The sequence below is a fragment of the Trematomus bernacchii genome, unplaced genomic scaffold, assembly GCF_902827165.1.
Source record: "Trematomus bernacchii unplaced genomic scaffold, fTreBer1.1, whole genome shotgun sequence".
Lineage (NCBI taxonomy): Eukaryota > Metazoa > Chordata > Actinopteri > Perciformes > Nototheniidae > Trematomus > Trematomus bernacchii.
This window is the reverse complement of record NW_022987409.1, coordinates 330,080-345,000: the sequence shown is the minus strand read 5'-3', so window position 1 is coordinate 345,000 and position 14,921 is coordinate 330,080.

Here is a 14,921-nt window from a genome sequence, read left to right as displayed (position 1 = left end):
TGTGTGTGTGTGTGTGTGTGTGTGTGTGTGTGTGTGTGTGTGTGTGTGTGTGTGTGTGTGTGTGTGTGTGTGTGTGTGTGTGTGTGTGTGTGTGTGTGTATGTATTGTTTGCCCGAGTGTGGGCTCGCAAGTGCAGCACGTGTGTGAATCATTATCTCTATGTGTCAGAAGTTTGTTCGAATTAGGCTCGTCATGCGTAGCTATCTAACAGCCATCACTCAGCGTCGCCTCTCATTTTCTCTTTCTGTCTGTCTCTCTCTCTGTGTCAGCGAGGGAGAGACAAATTGCTGTAACTAATACGTAACAGGATTGCTGAGCCCTGTTTGAATGAGTCAGACGGCTACGTCTTTGATATAACTGATACTGTGAGTGACAAGCATCAACATTATTGGCTTGTTCGATTTATCAGGCAGCTGCTGACAGAAAGAGTTTGACTGGCAGGCCGTGATGAGAGATAGATACTTTATTGATCCCAATTTGGGAAATGATTTCGTTACAGAAGCAGATGTGTGTTCAGAAAATACAAATACTTAAAATACTTTAAAAAGTGGAAAAGAGAATGAACAATTGCGAAAGGAAATGCACAAATGATAGAATAAAGTGGTAAAAAAGACGAAATGCTGCCATCTAGCAAGGCGCCAACAGATTATAAGACCTTCGACCTCCAACTTGTTGAAAAACTTTTATTTCCTTTCAGAGAGCACCTTTTTGGATCTGATAGATGTGTATTGCGATGGTTGTAACCAATCGTAGTAATGACAAATAGTAATTGTTCTTAAAATGTTTTAGAGTTTGTATTTCCTGGAAAACAATCAAAATGGTGGTCGTATACACATGTGTCCAATTTAACTCTGTTTATACATGTATATAAACACAGGCCTATTGTGATGCTTCAGCTCTATAGCAATGATGAGCCTGTGTCTTCACCCACTGTATCACATCTTCAGATCTCTTATATGTTTGGACTCGCTCATAAAACCATTTTGAATGTTGTTCACCTGGATGCAATTTTTCCATCTGGAATAATAAAGTGACTGAAGTTCACTGAGTCCATTTTGGATGAATTCAGCAACTGTGTCAAAGAGTTTCGTTTTTTTAATTGCAGCAATTAAATATTTTAAATTGGTTACAGCTCTGATTCATGCCGCTGAATGGCTTCTTTCCTGAAGGCAAATCTTTTTAAATATATATAATTATGAATGATGGCCATAATGTAAATACTGTCGTTAAGTTTTACGCAAGACACTTTAAACTAACACTGAACACGGAAGATATACCTTAAAGGAAACCTTAAATAGGTTGCTAAAAGCAGTTATGCTTGTACATGATGTGAGGTGTAAAACACCTGTTAACATTTCCTCTTGCAGTTGTTCTGTGTTCAAGTAACTCAAGAAAATATCTATACCAAATATATAGAAAGTTACAAATCTGTCAAAATGACATGAGTGTTGCCTTGTTTCAATGCAGTAAAATCCGCCGTAAAAATATTTTCCTATTACAAACCTAAAACTATTAAACGTTATCTTTTTATAATATTTAACATTATATATGTGTCATGTGAGGATTTTTGTGTGTGCGATCTAATGGCTGACCAATCTCCCAAAAACCTGTGTATGCCTTTAAGATCGGCAGATGCTCTCGTCGGGTCATTATGGACCTCCTCTTCCTCTCTGTCTGTCTCTCACTACACTCTCCTATTTATCATTTTTTCGGTCACACTCTGTCTCCCAATCTTTTTCCCATATGTCTCTCTGACTTCCTTCACCGTGTCCATCCTGTCTCAAACTGCACGAGTAGCCATTTTGTGTCACTTTTGCTTCATTTTCTCCCCATGTGTCCCCTTTTCTCTGCTACAATCAAACCCTTTCACGCTTTCCTCAAATTCCCTCGGCCACCCCCGTGTTCCCTCTGTCTTTTTCCATCTGTCTATCTCCTCGTCTCCTCTTCCCTCTCCCCTCCCTCCCTCTCTGTTCTGCTCACCTGCAGCACATAAAAATTCCTCTTTTCTTTCTCCAGAGGATTGTTCAGTCTCTTAGGGATTTACTGCATTCCTCTATGCTTTCTCTCCCTCTTTCTCTCCATATTTGTCTCTCTGTGTTTCTCTCGGTTTTGGCAGCACTACACAACGTTTGATTCAGATCTTCTCTTTTGTCTTTTTAACACATTTGTATCCCTCTTTAAGCCCCTCTATGTTTTCTTTCTCTATCCCTCCCTGTCTTTATAATAACACATACTAATCCTATTGCTGTCGTTTCCATGACCCACCCTTTTTTTTACTCCATTGCGCCCACTTTACCTGCCCCACCTGGCCTCTCCCTGCTGCTGGGTTTCTGCCATGAGCTGAAACATCCCGCCTCCACTTACTTAGCTGGAGGGTACAGGGTTGGGCTGCAGCTTCTCATCGTTGTTTTTTATTTTGGGGGGGGTTGGTGGAGAGGCACTCCAGGGCCCGGGGCCTGGGATGAGTTTGATTTACGAGTTAATCAATCGGTCGTCCGTGTGAGTGAGCAAAACCGCAGAGGTGTGTGAGCTCTTTCATGTCACTGTCTCATCATGTTGACTTAGTCCCTTAGGAAAACACCGGGAGCTGTCATTCCCCATGTTGCTCAGCTCCCTGACATGTTTTCAAAAGCAATTAGGGAGAAAAAGGGGCCGGGTGTTCATTCATCTGATGGTTGAATGGGTTGTATGGTTGAGTATGTTTGTGTGCGTATCTCACAAAAGTATTACCTGTCCATGGAAAGCAGTGACATGGCGTAAAAGGTTTTAAAATGTTGGCCTCGGAAACAAACTCAAGCCTTGTTTTGCTATGTCAACTTATCATCTTCACATGGTGGATGTGACAGCAGACAACTTTCGAACATCCCTCACACTGCCAGCAGACTCGCAGTAACATCCCACTGCATTGATGCTACTCGCCTTTTGAAACTTATCCGCAATATCCAGTGTAAAACTGATTTGAATACCTTCAGTTCATTCATTTGTAAGATGATGAGAGATAATGTACAATATGATTACAAATTAATGTGTAGGACAAGAGTGCAGATGTCCCTCTTTTATCACCTAAAACTTCCCTATCATGTTAAAATTGGTCTAAAGAAAAGCTGATGAAATTGTTAAGGGTCAGTTTTTTCTGAGGCTCGGTTAGCAGGCTCAAATCTAAATCCCCTATATATTACAAGACCAAGAAGAAAAGTTCAACGTCTAATCTTTCAAATCAGGCATTATAGCTTCAGAAAAACATTTGCAGTTTTTCTTTCCTTGTGCTTTTCTTTCCCCCGCACTCACCGTTTCTCTTTTTTTCTGCTTGTCAGTCTTGCCAATGTTTGCGTTCAACCTATGCTGGGGAGAAAGTGATGAAAGAGAAAACAGGCAAGCTACTTTAAAGGGAGATCCAGATGACAGACATATGAAAGAGCAGACGTATGATGGCATCTAGAAAGTCTGATAACTGACATGCATCCTGGCAAAAGCCCAGAAGAATACATTCAAAACAGAGGGGGAAGCGAAACAGAGCGAGGTAAAGACATTCATCCATCACAGGTTACATCTCTGCACCTTTGTTCCATGAGCCAAGCTATCCTGAGGTGATTCCGGTTTTTAAAGCCAGGAACTTCCCTCTGTGCATTTATTTTTGATCAATTGATGACAATCATATTCCTCCCCATCCCTTGTGTGTGAGCAAAGACGTTTTTTTTTTGTTCTCTTTTCTTTTCCCCAAGGCCTTGGGTGGGAGTCAATGAGGCATTTTACATGTTGCTGTGTAGTGGTCTACATTAGATGTTTGACGTGTCACGGTTTGTTAGAGACTAAAACGCCTGTTTTGGACCAGCTGTCCACCCACACAGGAGGACTTACAGAGCTCTGTCTCACTCTTTGTCTGTCTCTCTCTCTCTCTCACACACTCACCTTCATCCCACTCTGTGACCTGAAAATGGGAGAATGGTGTGAAAGGTAAATAGAAAGCTTTTAAACTGTCTGCGGGACACACAAAGGCAGGAGATTATAGAAGAACTACCGACAATCTCTCTCTCTGTCACACACACACACACACACACACACACACACACACACACACACACACACACACACACACACACACACACACACACACACACACACACACACACACACACCACACACACACATCCACACACTTGTTATTGTCACTTAGTAGGAGACGTTGACTTATATTCATTCCTTGGAGACCTACCCTATAATCTTTACCCCACATTCCACAACCCCACCTTAACCCTAAAAGATAAGTATAATGATATTTTATATTTTTCTCATAGTCAATAAACTATATATTTAACCTTCCAATAAAAAAAAATAACAAGCATCCATCAGCCATTGTTGCGTTGGGTTCCTTTATTATGATGAACATGGGTTGTCGGTTTTGTTAACGGAAATTAAATAAAACAACCTACAAATGCAAGTCGAAGAAATGTATTCAAATCTTTAAAAAGTATATTTTGTGACAACTCTTCAAAAATATTTGCATATTTGGGAGCCACCATCCGGCTTGGGGAGCCAGACAGTTAGTTCTCTGTTGATTTCTGGTATTTTCATGGGCTTTGAAGACAACAATAAAAAAATATATATTGCAAGTCTTTTAACCAGAAACCTAAACCAAATAAATGTACATAAATGTTCGTTACAATCCCTCGAGGATTGGTTTGTTTGTCAGCAGGATTACAGAAAATCTAATGGCCTGATTTGTATTAAACTTGGGGCCATGGACAAGGAAGAATGCATTAGAATTAGAATGCATTTACTTTTGGAACAAATCCGAAATTCAGGGCAGACTAACAAATTACATTTTCACTGTTGTTAAAGTTGCAATAGAGCCTCTTCACAATGTGAATGTAGAAACCTTATTTTGTTCCAACAAAAAATGGTGTAAAGGAATACGCAGAAAGAGATTCATAAGCAGATTACCCACACCCTGACTTGTACACTCCTGAATACACAACACACATTTCCCTCAGACTCACAAGACTCGTTCAAGGCTTCCCTGTTCTTCTTTCCTAAAATTCTCACAAACGCTGGACTTTTTTTCCCCTATTCCTGACCCACAGTTCACCATTTCAAAAGCGTAGGAAATGGCAGAACCAAATATTTCCCCGTTCCAGGCCTGGAAAGTACACAGTGCATATCTTTTTACGGTCCTCTTAAGGACCCTAGGTAATACGATGCTACTTCTTCATTCCGTCACGCTGTCTGAGTTTTCTTTTCTTTAATTCCTTTCTGGTCTTTCACAATTTGAGCACATTAAGACAAGACTCGACCAAAAACAACCCACCAAGGCTTTTTTGTGTTTGCCTGGAAGGACAGACAATGATGAGCAAGGAAGAACGTTTAGAGAAATAAAGACAGTCTGGATTCTTTGTCTTCCTGACCAGATGGATGAATGACTCTGAGCGGCTTTGATTCACATTCTATTTGTGGCAATAGTTTGATGTTTGACAGAGATATCAAACCTGCAGAACCACTGCACAGATATCCAAAGGAGAGATTCCCACAGTCTCTGTTTCTCTCAGTGCTGGCAGTTTGAATAAAAGAAAAATCTCACAGCTGCCATGCAAGTATTTACTGCTAGGAGCAAGAACATTCAAAAGGATCCAGAACAAGTTGCTTTGAATAAGTTTGAAGTTTGAATAAGTGCTTTCATGTTGGGTTTGCTTGGTAGATGGAACAAAGATCAGTGGCGCTGGTCAGTTTCACCCTGGGTTCCTCGGTTCTGTGTGACAGTCGATGTTTGTCCCTGGGCAAATATCTCAGTGGGAGCTGAAGTAACGAATGACAAGAATTAGATTTTGCGCAACGTGCCCCCGCGTGATTGACACTTTATACAATCAAATCAAAGTGCTGACAGCTGGGACTGATTTCCCACAACTGTTGTGGTTTAGGGACAGAAAGCCGAACGAATGGGAAAGCAAAATACAGAGGAACCGAGTAAAACAGAGACAGAGCTTGAAATAAGGGAATAGGATTTTTTTTTCCTTGACGTCACATGAGATTATAATTTGGAGCTAGGATGCTATTTGTAATCTGTTACACTGACTGTTGTCGTTGTTTTAACAGGAAGAGTGACTGAAAAATGGGAAATTGAACATTACCACAGGATGCTCTTATAGATAGAGTCCCACAATCCACAGCAGCTACAGTCATCCAAGCCTGCAAGAAAGGAGTTTTGTGTCTATTCTCTTTTTTTACATATGTAACAGGTTGTGCTCGTAGTTTCAGATCCCATGTGAAGAAGCGTATGTGAAGCACCGACACAAAAAGCACAGCAATGAGCTAAAAGACACTAAAACTGTCTGTAAAGATGAGGGTAAGTGACCCCCTTTAACATTACACATCATCGGATCCATTGTTGACATACAAAATATTGATAAGAGCAACTTTAAGAACTCAGTTTGGTTGAAACAAACCATGTTGAATAACGTTAAACCACGTTTAAACTCGGGGCAGGACATCGTAGCGTCTGCCCGGCTACATCACACTGCCTCCCTGCTCTTTTTCTTTCTGAATATGTTGTGCGTCTCTGTAGCCTTGACATAGTGAACCTTACAAATTGGGATAACAGCAAAGAAAATTCACACCATCTAATTGTGTTGGACTTGGATGTACACACAAAAGGTGACAGTAGTACATACAACAGGCAGTCTTGTTTGTACAGGAAGAGGGGTTCCACTTTGTTGCCCTGCCTAAGATTTCTTTTTTTCTGCTTGTTTAAGTGATTTTATAAGGGTTTTCTTTCAGTATCCAAACCAAGTCATCGTATCTTGAAGCGCTTTGAGACACATTTGTATTTTGTGTATACTGAACTTTCTTAACTTTATTTGTTGGTAGTAGACATACATGTTTAAAGGCTGGAAAAGACAGCCTGCCAAGCACTGTGTTTGAAGCCCTTCTCTGGCACATATGATTCCAATAAGGGTCAAAGAAGACTTTAAAGTTGACTCAATCACTGTTGATTTGAACACAGGGCTGAGGTTGCGGCCTCTTCCTGAATTTGCTTTGCCCTCTCGTGGCTCCTCATGAGTCACAACATTTCTACAAAGACACTGAAGCTTGGGATTTTAAAAAACGTTTTCTCTTTGCTGCAATTTGTTTTATAAGGCGGTAAAGGAAGATGGGAACTGTGGCTAGGTAAAATGAGAAACATGAGGATAGTAAATAATTGTCTGAAGGGCATCGGGAGTTAAATGTAAAATCAGGAACTCAAAAACTTCTATCACAAACTTGTATTTTCTTAACCTACGTGGGACCTATCTTTGCTTCCCAGTCTCCAAAGCTCTCCGGGAAGTTTCATTAAAGTATGCTTTTAAGTTAATGCAAGATCTTATCACGCATCTCCACTCAGCTCAGCTCCTCTCTCTGCCTCTCTCGCTTCACTTGTTATCACTTCTAATCTTCTTCTTCCTTCCACCGTTTCCCACTGCCTCGCTCAGTCCACCCTCACCCCCCCTCACACACCTTTTCTCTCCCTCTGTCTGATTTACTCAGCCTGCTTCAAGGCACTCATTATCTACTTGAAGTTATGGAGTTCCTTAAAAGGCAGAAATAGAAGAGGGGCAATACTTGAGGCCTGAGACTGTAAGACCTCCACTCTTCTCTCCTCCTCCCTCAATCCATCTTTTGTTTTGCCTTTCACTCCGTCCACAGTTTGTGTTACACCAGTAGCCCTGTCGCTTGTTCATGTTTTCTTTCCCTGGCTCATCCATCATGTGCTGTCGCCAGCGGTTGTGATGCTGTCGTGTAATTATCTCATATTTATGCGAATATGCTTGTTCTGTACTAGTGCTGCTTGGTTTTATGCGCACTCAGGGTTCCTTTGACTCCATGCCCTTGGCTTTAAAAGCTTCATGTCATAATTCAAGCCAGAAGGAGACGTTTGATTGGCCCACAGGCCCAACGGCACAGCGGGATCTCTTTGATTTTTCACCACTCCCAGTGGGGGCTGTCATTTTCAGACAAACAATGAATGTGCTAAATTACTTATAGGCATCTATTCGCCTAACAGGGCATAAATGCACCACAAGCAATCCGGAGGATACAATTTATTATTGGTCTTTCAGTACTGTGAAAACATACAGTTTCAATTTGAGGAGCCACGCTGGGAGTCTAACCCATAACCACAGCACGGCTGGTGCCATGCTCTGCCCATGAGCTTCAGAGCAGGAGCGTGCACAGAAACAGCAGGCAGGGTAATCACAAACTACACCCGATGCCCTGAAGCTCCAAAAGCCTCCCGAAAGCATACTGTGGCTCAGGCCATGTTCAACCTGGACTCCATTTTCACATCTTCTTTCAATTCTGACCAAAGTCTTATTTGCTTATAATAAATCTTAGTACATCTTTCTTTGCCAGAATGCCTGGCTCTTAGTTCCAAAAAGCCTCCCAGGGTCTGCTTGTGCTTTAATGATGGATAATGCAGAAAGGTTTTCATTTTTTGAATAAGGAATCTATTATGCAGCTATTGTGTGATTTTTCAAAAGAGAATAAACCTGTTTTTTGGAAATAAATGTTGAAGTTGTACGTTAGTAGTTGCTACAAAGCCTTGGATTCGTTTTGCAGCAGAGTGACATCTTATGTCTAACATTGCAAGGAGACATGATGTCAGCGGTGTTGGGGAAATATTTTCCAAGGCCCATAACTTTGACCCAGTTTATCAGTTCATACTGTCCTGACTGAGCACACGCACCTGCAACCTTGGCTGCTGTGCTCTCAGTGGTTTGTCTCCCTGTTCCTGCCTGTTGGCGTCAGCTGATAGAGGTGTTATGATTCTATCTTGTTTTGCACAATGTTGATTATTCTCTCTGAACTAGCTAAATACATGGGTCTGGGGTAGAGTTCTTCAGAATTGATTGTGGCATCTCAACCGTGTGGTCAACCCGTGGCCCGTGACATGTCTTGTGAATTCTCCGGCCGAAGCTCCAAATAAACCGTCAGTGTTTGCCATCAAAGCTCCAGCTCTCCATCGTGTCTCTCTTTGAGTCCTGACTCCAATTGCTTCAGAAGTTTCCCCCACAAGCGGTACACTACAGCCCACTACAGTCATAGCCCTGTAGTCGATTTTTATTTTTTATTTTTCCCTCTCCTTTACCAAATACAACATTCAACATTTTGGAGGACCAAGCTTGTATTTCTGATAACTTCCACTGGCTTCCAAATTAGCCTGATTCCCACTTGACATTACCTTTCGTTATTTCATCTCCTGCTGAGTGCCATGTTAAGCCTCTTGCACATTAAGTTAATATAAAGTATGGTTTATGCAAAGAAAGGGGTCTTAGTTGTCTCTCTTGATGTGGTCGGAGCCCCACTCAGCGTTTTGTAGCACCTCATATGTTAACCTGTGGTGGTGACCTGTGAGGCGACTTGTAGTCACACCAAATAAATAGCCTAAATTGACTGTCCTTGTTGTGTTTGTAGTGATTCATTAGCAAGTGAAACCAGACACAAACAGCAGATAGCTCCAAGGGAATCTAATGTATCAGTGCCAATATTTGATTTTGCCAGTAGTGGTTGTTTTGCAGCCATGAGTGAAATATCGGAAATTCTGTTTTTCCAACTCTGCTGCTTGTAATTAAAGTTTAAACAGCGTTACATAAAAGTGGCAACTTCAGGTTTACTGCCTTGGCGGTTGGAGACAAAGAAAAGTGTAACTATAGTGGCCACCTATAATCAAACTTCCAGTACAGAAATTACCTAAAATTGTAATCACATCAAATAAATAAAATGAAGTTTTCTGATTATAATTGGTTTAAGTCAAAACAAACAGCAAGGCCACATCCTTTAATCTGTTCCTAATACCGTTTTCTTGTTTCCTTGCTCATTATTGACTAAACAAATGAATGACAGGTGGGCTTCAAGGTGTTGAAAACACTGCTGGGGCTGCTAGTAGGATTTGATTTCTTGTAAATCCATTCATATACAGGGTAACTGGCCGCAGCCACTTGAGGGAAGATGAGACGGCGACTGATGAGTTGTTGAGCAGAATGAGTTCAATGACGGTTAATGGGGAAATACTTTCCAAGTTGGATAATGCAATAGTTATAGATGGCTTTAGGAACGAAAAGAAGTAGAAAAGCCACAAAGTAACACAAGGGAACAAAAGGCTGGAAACAAGGCGAAAGATGTATTCACGCTCTGTTTTTCTTGAACACAGCACTGGATTACATTAAGGAAAAAGCTCCTGCTCTAAATCTTACCAGAGGGTAAATAACCTCACTGGAAACTCTTTTGTTTCAGCCCACAGAACAGTTTCCTAAATGATTGGCCAGTAGTTAAAAAGGTTAAATAGACTTCTCTTGTAAAAAGTAGCCCCATGCTGTTTTATAGGGCTCTGTTGCCCTCCTGTGGCAGGCAGTAAGCGTTACTATTAGTGGATCATGCCGCTTCAGGAGCTGTGAGTGTGTTTAACCACCTGTGTGTAGTTTTGAGCTGAGAAGAGTGATGTGTTATGGTCTCCTGCTAATGGAATCACAGGATTAGATATGTTTTATGTTTCAGGTACCGTGAGACTCGCCCTCTCCCCTGCCAACCCAACAAGCGTCCTCACATTAATGAAAATTAAGACCACATTGAGTTTGTGAGGGTGTGTATGCATTCGCTGATTGCTGTCTGGACCTTATTTAAGTAGAAACAGATTGAAGAATGATAATTAGGTCTAATAAGATGGAATTTCCCTAACTATGTCAAACAGCAGCCGCATCACAGGGTTGCTTTTAAAGGAAATTCAGGTCAATTGGAACCACACACACACACACACGCACACACACACACACACACACACACACACACATACACACACACACACACACACACACACACACACACACACACACACACACACACACACACACACACACGCACACACACACACACACACACACTATCCTGAGCACAAAACGTCATATGAGGATATGAGGCCTTTTTCTGCTATCATCTTCTCCTTCGTAAAGTAGTTTTTAATGTAAACTGTTTTATGTTAAATGTCAACTTCAGGCAGTAGTTCAACATTTTGGGGGAGATATTTTCTTCATTAAAAAACAATTAATAATAAGATTGATTCCATATCAGTGAACGGTTAATGTGAAGCAACATTCAGCAGCTGGTTAGCTTAGCCTTGCACAAAGACTGGATTCAGGGGAAACAGCTAGCCTGCGTACCAGCACTTCACAAAGTCAATGCGCTTAACCAAGAAATAGTCTAACATAACTCCCTCTAAAAACATAACTTGTTAATTTACTTGTATAGTTTTAGTACAGATTAAACAATCAAGATAATAATTATGTAATAAATATTGACTTTGATGGGTGCTCCTAGGCATGTTTTTTTCCCAACTTTATGCTAAGCTAAGTTTATTTAGAATTGGAGGATGAAACCCTCTTTAATTGTCACACATGCACACAGCACACACAGTGAAATGTGACCTCTGCATTTAACCCATTCTAGTGCTAGGAGCAGTGGGGGAAGAGAAAGATGTTGTTGGGAATATGCTTATTATAGCTGACGCAAAGTTAGATGAGGAAATCGATACCAGTCTCAAGTCTTTCTATGGTAAATATGAAACTAAAGTATACCGGCCGGGTTACTTGGCTTTGCTCAAAGATTGGAAGCAGAAGCATACAGCTTAAATGTAACACAATCGGCCAGCACCCCTCAAGCTCTCTATTTACCGTGTTACATGGTTGAATTAAGAACATTTGGACCTTTATTTTGGCTTCAGAGTCAAAAAAGAGAATGCTCACTTGATAAACAAAGTAAAAACCCCTCATAAAAGAAGCCAAAAGTCATTTTACAAACAAGATATAACATGTTCATTAGTGGGCTAACTTTCAAGCTTGTTTCCATTCTTCATGCTAATGTAAGCTTCCTATCTGTTTGCATTAGCCTCAAGTTTAACAGCCAGGTGTGAAAATAGTAAGATAGTTTTCTCAGCACTTTCTCACATTGTGAGATCAGTGGGAGTTGTTGAAAATATAACATTATCCATTGCTTCTTTTATATATTGTTAGTGCAGTCTCTCAGTTCTCAAACGTGGCAGCTAAATCCTGTCTGATTTGGAGCAGAACTGACACCTCTGAGAAAAGTTGGCCATGAGAGAAAACAGTGCCACGTCGGGATCAAACACAATCCATCAACGTCTCCAGAGATGGGATGTTGATGCCTGTCAGTCTTTAAATTCTTCCAAAGTCGTGCCAAAAGCTCCAGGGCTCCTCTGAATCCAGTCCAACTGCATGTTGTACAAATGGAGAAACTGTGAGACAGTAGTGAATCTTATAAGAAGTGATCATCCTGCCAAAATATCTCTTAAAGCAAAGTATAAAAAATGAGAAGGTCAAAACAGAACGCCTATTTCAATGTCCAGAGGTTTACAAGATCCTTTTGTCCTTGGCTTCAGTCACTGTTCATGAGTCCACCAACAATAAGAAGCTGGAGAAAAAAAATGAGATTCATGGCAGAGTACCAAGACAGAAATCACTGCTCCATGGGAAGAAAAATGAAAGCTTGTCTATATTTGGCCGAAAAACTTCAGTGATCTTAAAGCTTTTTGGCAAACACACATACAGTATGCTTCATAACCCAAGCCCTGCTGTTTATGGCATTACAAATGATATTGAGAAATATTATAGTAAAACCATAGATTGTATGAGTCAAACATGATAGAAGTAGTGTCTTTATTGTTTGCTGAATTGTCAATCAATTTGGATTCAGCAGGCTTGTATTAAGCTGATCAGAAAGTCTAAAAGTCATCATTTTAAGAATGTATCTTCCTAGTTTATTAACTCAGTTTTCAAGTTTGTTGTTATCAAGAGAGTTGTTTATTATTCGCGCAGTTAGAAAAGCAGAAGTTTTTGCAAAGGGTTAAGTAGCTTTTATAGAAATCTACAACTGCTTATGAGGTAATGGGCCATTTCAAAGCACAGCATTTGTTACTGCAGATATTGGAGCCGATAAAAACTCTGCTTTGTTCATGTAAACTTCTAAATTTCAATAACATCTTGGATCTTTTTGGGTGGAGATGTTCTGATATAGCCTCTGGATTTGCGACAAGCCTACTAATACAGAAGTGCAATAAAACTAAATAAATATGTAAATCAGCAAAAAGGACCTTGTTCAATGGTATTGAACCTAAAAGTAATAGATATGGTTCACATAAATGTGTTTCACCCATGCTTTTCCTGCTATGATAAGTGAAAATGTATGGTGTGAACAGACCTTGTCATATTCACTGAAATGGAAGTAGATAAAGCAAGCCCCTCATTCTCTGAGACCCCATCGAGGAATTCTCACTGTGAGAAGGCGTGAGATGGAGAACGTTTTTGGCTGCAACGGTTATTCTGAAATGGGATGATAGTCATTTTTGGATAAAATGATAGGTTATTGTTTGACATCCATAAGAGACAAGGCATTTTGCAGATGAACATACTGTATCAGGCACTAGATTTAAAGAAAACTTCCTTAGTTTGTCACTTCATTGTGCTTTTTAGAGGTAGGCAAAGTGAAAGGTTGTCATATTTTATCAGGCACTGATTTCATTTCCTAGGGCTCTCATTGCAAACAAACAAAATCACACTTGAAGATTGAATGTAGGGCATTGGTTATGATGTGGAGAAGTGATAATGTTATGGCATTGACCATGGGTGTCCAAACTACGGCCCGCGGCCCATTTTGAAACGGCCCTCAGCTAATTCAAAAGAATAATGAAATATGGCCCACAAATTAAACTAACAAAAATATATAATACAGTATTCATGTGTTAATAAGCCCACTTTTCAAATAAATTCAGTCTATTGAAGTTGAAAAAAATGTCTAACAGATCTTAGCTGATTACATAACAAGCTGGAAATCTACCCTTCATATTTCCTCTTTTTATAAGCAATCTGAAGCTTCTGTTTTAAAGAATGAGCTGCCAACAAAATAAATGAAACCCTGTGGTAAGCTGTGATGTATAGGCTGTTGTGTTTCTTAAAGCATTTTCAAGTATCAAGCATAATTTATTTGATTGATTTTGCTAACTTATAACTTAACTGATGAGGCAATATACCTCACCTCTAGTGGTGAGCCCTTCGTATATTGTTCTGTATGTGGCCCTCAGTGAAAAAAGTGTGGACACCCCTGGCATAGACGTTTCTTAATACCAGCTATTTTATTGTACATTTGGGTTGAAGATGCACACATTTTCTTTGACCCATGAGATTCCTTTTCTCGTTTGCAAAGTACTTTTTGATATATATTTGCAATACTTGCCCACTTTATTACTTTGTGTGTTTTCTCCCACAGCTGGAGTACTGTCCCAGTCACGCAAACATGTCATTTTGTCTTTGATTCAAATCAAAAACATGCTCTCTCGGAAGTCCATCTCCCTATTGTCATTCATGGAAGTCAGATGTCTTCATTGAACTCATCCGACTGTGTACTGTTTGTCCAAAGTTTGCCCGTTGCTCATGGTGACAAAACAATTTATTTAATCTCTTTAATGAGACGTTTTTGAGAAGAATGAAAGTGTTTCCATGGCCGTGCAGGCAGAATAAATGTCAGGAAACAAGTGTCTTTGTTTTGTTAATTATTTTAATACGAATATAAGTTTAATCATAACAATATACTCCATTTGATCACCCTGACTGTTTGAGATAAACATTTCTGAATGTCTGAGTTAAATACAGATGGCTTTAGAGATTTTAATTAATACATTTTGAATTACATTTAGTTCCTTTTCTTTTTCCTGAATGTGTTATCTATTAACTAAGTTATTTAAAAGCATTTAAAGTTCTGCTTTGACTCCTCTCAGTGGCTGTGTAACATAATTTTATTTTATGTATGCAACAAAAACAAAAAGATCATGGCAACAAAAACATCACGTTCAACGAGATGGTTGGGGGTTCGATCCCAGCCCTTGCAGTCAA